A 9,356-nucleotide genomic window follows, 5' to 3' on the forward strand; every position below is an offset into this window, starting at 1 on the left:
GTGTTCTCTTTTCTAGACCAATAAGCATTTATAAAACATCTACTATTTGCCAGGCACTGTGCGAAACTCTGGGGATACAAAAGAAGCAATAGATAGTCCCTACCCTCAAATGGCTTACAGTCTAATGGAGAAGAAAACATGTAAACAAATATATGCAAAGCAAGTGATATACAGAATAAATAGGAAATAATTGCAGTGAAAGATGGGATTTTAGTTCAGACTTAAAGGAAGCCAAAGATGTTCGTAGGGAGTGCAGAGGAGCAAAGGCATTCAAGACATGAGGGACCATGAGTTTCTTGAATTAAGAGACTGTCTTTTTATTTATTTTTTTTTTTGCATTCCTAATGCCTAGTGAAAGGAACAAAAGATCAATAACCAATGCCCTGAGGGTTTTGCTCTGTATTGTCTTGCAAATCTTTTAAAACTCTGTGAGTTATAGTAAGAACATAGTCCTGGGTGAAAACACCTGTGTATGACCGAACTATGATGTAGTCCCAGGTTAATTCCTGTATTACTTAACCTTAAAATTGTAACCAAAACATTATAAAGTGTGTGCCTTAAGTATGTGACCATAATAATCATACCTACATACTGATATTTATATTAAAATGATTGAAGTAAGAAGGCCATGTAAAGGGCTAATTGAGACATCAAAGGGCTAATTGAGACATCTTGGAAAAGAACAGTTAGGACATCATAAAATTAGGCCATAATGACCTGCAAAATGTAATCTTTCACGAATCAGCTTCTAGAGGACTTTGTGGCACCATACATGAATCAAGAGACCTACAAATAACTATGGATTTTCTACCTCGGGATCTCAGATCATACTGGGTAGACGGTATACCCCACCTTTGTTTCTCTTAATACAGATTAGTTTCTTTGACCAGAAAGGCTTCCCAATTTCTTTTTTACGCTAGCATAGTGCCTTGCATGTAGTATGTGGCTAAATACCTATTGATTGATTAATTACTCTGTCCCAGGCAACTTTTCAAATACTACCTTGGACGTTTATTAGTTGTGCAACCATGGAGAAGTCACTGAACCTCTCTAACTCCCAGTTTCTCCATCTGCAAAATGCTGAAGTATCAGCAATATGGCACAGTTGATAGATGACTAGACTTGGAGTCAGGAAAACCAGGGTTTTAATCCTGCTTCCAATCTATATTAACTATCACCTTGGGAAAGCAATTCCTACTTATCACAAAGTAGATACATATATATATTACATAGGCATGTGTATATGTATGTATAAATGTGTGTATATATGTAGGTCTATATGTGTGTATATACATATATGTACCTGTGAATTATATATGGATATAGTGTGTATGTTTGTGTATATGATATAATATTATATAATAATTACTATGTTATTTATTATCATTTGTTTAATTAATGTTTACTATCAATTTTATAATATAGCATTAACATATCACATATAATATAAACAAACATATACTATATATTCATATATAATTCACACACAACACACATACATATGTGTATACATATATGTGTGTACATGTGTATAAATTGTCCCAGAGTTCAGATCCTAAAATATGAAAGGCCTAGAATATGGCCTGATAATGTGGTCAATGTTCCATATTTGTTAGGTTAAATCAACAAGCATTTATTAAGAACTTACTATATGCCAAGTTCTATGCTTAGCATTGAGACTACAGGGTTAAAAGACAGCATCTTCCCTGCCCTCATAGAGCTTACATTCTAAAGGAGAAATATGGCATGTAAACAATCATGTTCGTATAATATACACGCACACACGTATACATACACACATATGTGTACATGTGTGTGTATATATATGTGTGTGTATATGTGTGTATGCATGTGTGTGTGTATGTCACATCAGAATATAAGGTCTATTTTTTCCAGCTGAAATTTTATCCTCAGTTTTAAACAGTTTTGATCTTTATTATAAGGTCTGGTTACTTCAGCTCCAAGATGATCTGTATGCTCTCCATTCATCTCCAAGCTATAATCTTGATTTTCCTCTCAGATTTTCTCTAAAACACCACAACAATCTCTTTACCCTGGAAGCTCACTCTGGACTTTGATTTCACACACTACAAGTAACCTCTTCACTTCCTCTGATTGGTTGGTTCCTCCCAGACCTTCCTTTTGAAGAATTCCCTGTCCACCTAATGTCCACTTTACTCTGCATGCAATCCTGACTTTCCTCCTATATTTTTTCTACAGTGCCCCCTGCTCTGGGTACCTTCATTTCCCATTTCCACTTCCATTCCCACTTTCTGTCATGTCTTATCTTCTTTCATTTTACTGTAAGATTCTCAAGGAAAAGGACTGCCTTTTTTTAAGATTCTATTTTTCTTCCTAGAACTTACCACAGTGCCTGGCACACAATAAACAGTTAATAGATGCTTGTTGGCTTGATTAGACTCTAGGTTAGCTTTTGGAACTGGGACTATAATTAAACTGTAGGACTTCCATGGCACAAATGGGAGTCACACACTTTCTGAGAAAGATGTAGTAAGAGTTACTCTTAATCAATGCAACTCTTCAGTTGCAAGTTAGTCTTTTCTACATTATCTTACTTAATTATTGCAACAACTAGTACAATTACTACATAATTCCCATGTTGTAGATGAGGAGACTGAGGCTTAGAGATATTAGGTGGCTTGCCTGGGGTCACACAGCTAATATCTTTTAAAAGCAGAATCTGAATCCAAGTCTCTGGGGTAAAGTTTCTTTTCCAAGCTTTGCAGCTTCTCTATGTTTGAGGCTTGAAAACCGCAGGAGGAAGAAGTTTCGTTGAATCAAGGAAATAGAACACAACACGATATTACATATTCAGAAAGGAATGAAAGCATAGTTCAAGAGAAATATACTGTTTTTTCTGAAGAGTTTAGAACTGCTAGGAGCAGATTTTTTTTAAAAATTGGAAAAATAATGAAACAAGATCTACAGTAAGCCCTTCTCCTGTTTTTATTCCTTCCCCTCCACCCCTGCCTCCCAACTACAAGGCATTTGGAGATGACCTATGACATCATAATGTTCTCTGTATAGTATTTATACTGAGTGGAGTATTTCCTCCATGGATCTAGACAACCTTTCATTGCTTATATTTGAACTATAACGTAAATACATACCTAATTAGGGCTAGACTCAGCCGAGATTATTGACGAATATTGATAGTAGAATTGCTTTTTCCTTTAGCTGGAAAAATGTTTCACTTCATGTGGAAGAAAATTAACCTTTTCACAGTGTCGAGCTGGCTCTCATTCTGAATTTTGGAACATGAACCCAAGAGCAGCTTAGGTTGTATCACCTCCTCTGTTCTTGCCTGCATTTTGATCCTTCTCTCTTCTGATTTTGTAAACAAAACCTCCTCTGGGTCTGAAAATTCTCATGCTGAGTCTTAGGCCAAAAGTAAAGATTCTTTTGAAGACTTCAGAAAATTGGCTAGATTCAAGAGAGTTTGGATGAGAAGTGGTTTCAATCTGCCAAAAACACAAAGAACATGAACATTAGCTCTGCTTACACTCATTTAGACATAAATTACAGATTACATGGCAAGGGATCAAAGTTGTACAAGAAAAAAAAAATAGTACCATGAGGTTTAGTACCATGCTGGTTTCTCTGGCAGTGTGTGTATGAAAAATGTCACTGCCATCATGCTTGCTAAATGCATTCCATAAGCTTTCATTTCATTTCTCGTAACTGATTAGCATCACTTTATATGGAACAAAAGATTTAGCAGCTTAAGGTGCCAGTCTTCCAGAATCACAACCACCAATTCTTTGTTGTCTATATTCATCGTTCAGGGTTCCAGATTCATGTAAGTTTGAGGGAACGATGGAACCCAAAACCAATGGAAAAGGGAGTAATTTTCTAGGAGCCAGCATAAACAAACAAATAAATAAATAAGCAAATAAATAAGTAAATAAATGAATGAATAAATAAATACATAAAAATAAATAGAAAAGTCCAAATTTTGAATTACTTGTGATCTCACTATCAGGTCATCCTAGATGAAATGTAAGATACCTTTTTTCTATTTTGCTACTTCAACTTTACTACTGGGGTTTTAAATGTGTGTGTGTGTGTGTGTGTGTGTGTGTGTCTGTGTGTCTGTGTGTCTGTGTGTGTAATGGATCCCTTGGATAGTCTGGTGAAGCCTATGGATCCACCTCAAAATTAAGTTTTTAAATACATAAAATAAAGTACATAGACTATATAGGAGGAAACTACTTATATAGAAATTAAAAGGTAATTTTTTTTCCAATCCAAGGTCCTAGGCCCTTTGAAATATAGTTATCCACAGACCCCTTTGATGGACCTCTTGTAGGTCCATGGATCCTACGTTAATAAAGTCTGCTTCAATTTGTGCCCATTGCTGCTATTTTACCTCCATATTGGAATTGTTTCCCTTTGTATTTTCAGTATTTTATTATTGGGCACCTCTTAATCCTCACAATCTAACTTCCCCTGTATCATATTAGTCAATGAAATTCTACCTAGTCTTCCTTCGAACCCTTTGAAATATGATTTTGCCAAATCTAGGGTGCATGTCAGACTACTGCTAGATTTCTTCTCCTCTTTCACACACTGTGGGATAGAATGATCCCTCTCCCCATCTCAAGTTTTATTTATTTTTGTATCATTTCTAGCCACACAAACATTTCTTTGTAGTCACTGAGATTCACCTGTAGGAGGGGTGAGGAACCTGTGGCCTTCAGGCCACATGTGGCCTTCTAAGTCCTTGGGTGCTGCCTTATAACTTAGTCCAAGTTTTACAGAGTGAATCCTTTTTATTAAGGGAATTTGCTCTATGAAGTTTGGATTCAGTCAAAGGGCTGCAGTTGAGGACCTAGAGGGCCACATGTAGTCTCCAGGCTGCAGGTTCCCCACCCCTGACCTATAGAATGTAATTTCTCCTTTTTGGTTCTTCCAGGGAGTGCCCACAAGAAGAAGCCAAAACTACAATAAAATTATCAGTAATGCACAAATAATATTTTTCCAGAGTAGTTACAAGAATTTCCCAAAATGAGCTCTTTGAAAAATTTCCAAATTATTCCTAACTGTTGTATATCGATTGAGAAAAGAAATTGCTTTTCTTGTATTTTGTTTTCCCTTTTGTATTTGTGTACCTGTTTGCAAAATCTTCTCATACATAATACAAGGTGATAAGCTATAGCTCACACTGTCTGCATTGCTTTGCCCATGTAGAAACAGAAATTCATTACCACTGATATATCCTTCAAATGCAATACAAGTTTGAGAAACATTAGACAATTTGAGCAGGCTACAGCAATCAATGTTTCCTACCTGTGCTTTTTAGGAGCCCCATCACCATGCCACTATTCTAAAATGCTGGGAAGAATTAATGATTTCCTGAAGGTAAATCACTGTGGGTTGAAATTACCACATGGGTGTCATGGTTGCATATTTTCCTTGGCAGGAGATAATGTAAGCTCCCTATTCAGTTGTTGTTCTTATTTTTTTCCTTTTAATGCTAGCACTTTTGAAATCCCATTTTCTTTGGGCACCTGCAAATATGTTGCTATTTGATTATAATTTCAAATAAAATTGATATTTTCTTGACAAAACAATCACATTCTCACTCAATTGTGAAAACATTAATGTGACTGATCAGTTGATCTCCTTTTTGGATATGTGCATGAAACGCTTGCTTCATTTCAAAACATTTTCCAATGGAATGCAATATATATCCCTTGGGAGAAAGCAGCTAGGATAAGGAGAGTGAAACAAAATCTCCCTTGAAGAATGGTTTTGCATTGATAAACATGTCCATTTCTGTAGTTTACTCTTTGAGCCCTTATCTCACCAAAGTTCTAATAGCTTAAGGAGACTATGGTTTGGGTTTCTAAAGCCGAGTTCATTTCTTTGTAAAGCTCTAGAGTTAACTGGTTTATTGTTTTAGATTCAGGTACTGATAAAAGGCAGTTTATGTCACTGCATGTCTACAATGCTAAGAAAGATGGAAAAAAGAATAAAGGGTAGGTGTAGGAGGGAATTGGGGGAGAATATGGAGGAAAGCAGATTAGCACAGACAGTGGTTTACACATATTTATTTCTATCTGATTATGAGAAATGCTTTTTTAATTTATGTCAGCCAATATTTATTAAGCACCTACTGCACACAAAAAGCACCATGCTTGGCACAGGGGGTGATATTAAGATGAAATAATAAATGTACAGTCCCTGTCCTCAAGGAACTTATGTTCTAGTAAAAAGTGGGTAAAAGTCATATAATACAAACCTCTTGATTAATAAGAATAATGAATCCCATGAAGTGGTTGCATGTATTTAAATTCATAGTATTTGAAGACAAAATTACATGAAATTTGTCAACTGTTTTCAGCTCAATGAAAATATGTAGCACAAATTCAAATGATGCAATTATTACACAGGATTTGTTATTCACATTAAGCGGAAGCTAACTGTGTATCATAAGATAGTTGGGGCAAAGGAGACATAGGATTATAGATCCAGTGATGGAATGGACCCTAGAGGCCATCTAGTGAAGGCCTCTGATTTGAAAGATGAGGAAACTGAGGCCCAGAGAAGTTGTGACTTAAACTGAATTGTACAGGTAGCAAATGTTCAGGCTTGGATTCAAGTTCAGATCTCTGGGTTCCCAATTCAGTGTTCCTCACATTGCACCACACAAATTCAGCCAAAGTTCTCTAAGGATATTGGTAGAGTGAATAAACCATTTTGGTTGGAAACAGGCTTCATTAAGGATGCTGAAGATGAGCTAGGTTTGAAAGGTGAAGGATGTTAACAGGTAAAAATAAAGGACTTCATCCCAGGTTTGGGAGGCCTGTGTGAGTGCACAGAGGCAGCAGATGGAAAGTTTGAGTAGCCTACTTTAATTAGAATGGAGCATTTGTGAAATGTAGTTTAAATAAATCAACCAATCAATGAAAAATCATTTATTAAACACCTGCTATATGCCAGGCATTGTACCAGCCACAGAGGGACAAAGAAAAAAGAAACAGAGCCTACCCTCAAGAAGTTTACATTCTATTATTGGAGATGAGAGGTGTGTAAGTAAGTCTATACAAAAGTAGAAAGTTTCATGTAGAATCATAGCAAATGTGAAACAATGTTTAAATGGGATTGTACATTGGAACCGACTCAATAAGGTGGCAAAAAGAAGCAATAAAGTCCATCTGTCCAACTCTGTGTGTGTGTGTGATTATTTTGAATTGTCCCACACCTTGAGATTCCCTCACTATGACAGGGAAAGGATTTTACTGCCGTTAAAGATCCCTAATTAGAGCAAAAGAGGTGGTACCTTTGCCAGCAATATTGCCCTCCTTTCTGGAGACCTAAGAAATAGAAAATGGGAGTTGGCAGTGCCAACTGGCTTGGAGATTTATCAGGTAAGGTTTGGAACTCTACCCAATCTACTGGTTGGGGACCCCTGTCAGAAAATGATGCATTCTGAATGAAACATGGCATGCTAGTTAAATGGTCTTTAGTAAATGACAAATAAAGGATTAACTGCCTGGAGCATTAGCCCCTCTAATTCAGTATTTATAGCTATTCAAGTTATTAGCTTTTTAATTAACACTGAAAGATCTGAAAGCACCTAATTGTATTCTATTCTAATTATATTAACAAATTATACTCCCGAAAATTAAAATTCTTTTTTTTCTAATATTCTTTTTAAGAATGTGCAAATAGAGTTGATGTTTTCTTAATAAATGTCTCTAAACCATTATTATGTTTCTAAGCAGAATAGAAAATGTGTGTTTATGGTGCTCATCTAAGTGTTTTTCACATCCAGTTGGGATTACAGAATTAAAACCAGCTTTCCACTAGGGGATTAGGGATCTACCACGTCCATTAATTTAATTCACTGCAATAATAATCTGCTCATTGAATTATTTAACACGTCTTTTTATAAGAGTTTTATTTTGTAATAGGGTTTGAAATATGAACAGACCAGTCTGTTTCATTTATTTCCTTTAAGACAGCCATGTAGTCAAAAGCAACAGCCATTTTCAGACAAAAATAGAAACAAAGGTAAAATCAGCTTCCACTTGGGAAGAGTGAATTGTTCCATCTCTCACTCCCCAATTTATCCACCTAACCTTGATGAACTTCCTTTACTAACTATATAAAATGAGAACATGAAAACCTTGAACTGAAACATTCACATCACTTCTCGTTTTCTGGTTGCCCTTTGTTCCTCCTTTATACGTGAAACTTTCTGAAACTCCACATTGCTTGCAGATTGAATCAAATATCAATATAATAATGACCTGAATGTTAGGTCAAATTTCTATCCTGAAATAGCATTTTAACTTGTTATTCCAAGATTGCCTATTCTCATTGAGGTTGTCATCATTTTTAAATCACCCGGATCTGTCACCTTGGAGTTATCCTTGACTCTTTTCTCTCCTTCACTCTACATATCCCATCAGATACCTGGTCTTGTCAAGTCTACCTCCATCATATCTCTCACACTGGTCTTCTCTCCATATCACTTGTCTAGTTCAGGGTCTCATCAATTTTTTCACTGTACTGTTACAATAGCCTTCTAATTAGTCTTCCAATTGCCAGTCTCTCCCCTCCCCAAACCACCCTCCATGTAGCACCAACATAGGTCTGACCATGTCAGTTCCACTGCTAAGGATTCTTAATAGACTCCCACTTGCCCAAAGGATAAAATGCAAAATTTTCAGGCTGGTATTTATTGTCATCCTCAATGTCTTCTATCTACCTTTCCATATATATATATATATATATATATATATACACATATATATATATATTCCATATTATTTCCATCCATACATTCAAAGTAAATAATCAGTAAGCATTTATTGTTTATCATGTGCCAGACATGCTTCTAAATTCTGGGGAGACAAAGAAAGAAAAAGACAGTCCCTGCTCTCAAGGAATTCACAATTTAATGAGGGAGATGATATGAAAACGATTTGTTCAGTTGTTTTTCAGTCATGTCTGACCCTTTGTAACCTTGTTTGGGGTTTTCTTGGCAAAGACTGAAGTGGTTTGCCATTTCCTTCTCTAGTTCATTTTGTAGATGAGGAAATTGAGGCAAACAGGGTGACATGCCCAGGGTCACACAGCTAGTAAGTATCTGAGGCTGGATTTGAACTCAGGAAGAGGAGACTCCCTGACTCCAGGCCTGGTACACACAAAATAAACACAGGATTAAATGGAGATATTAAATAGAGAAATAGTACTAGCAGTAAGGGGAGAGAGGAGGAGGATGGATCAAGAAAGGCTTGTCATAGAAGATCAGATTTCAACTGGGGCTTGAAGAGGACAGGAGGTAGAGATAAGGACGAAGAATACTCCAGATATGGGGAATG

The sequence above is a fragment of the Trichosurus vulpecula genome, chromosome 4 (assembly GCF_011100635.1).
Source record: "Trichosurus vulpecula isolate mTriVul1 chromosome 4, mTriVul1.pri, whole genome shotgun sequence".
In the NCBI taxonomy this organism is placed as follows: Eukaryota; Metazoa; Chordata; class Mammalia; order Diprotodontia; family Phalangeridae; genus Trichosurus; species Trichosurus vulpecula.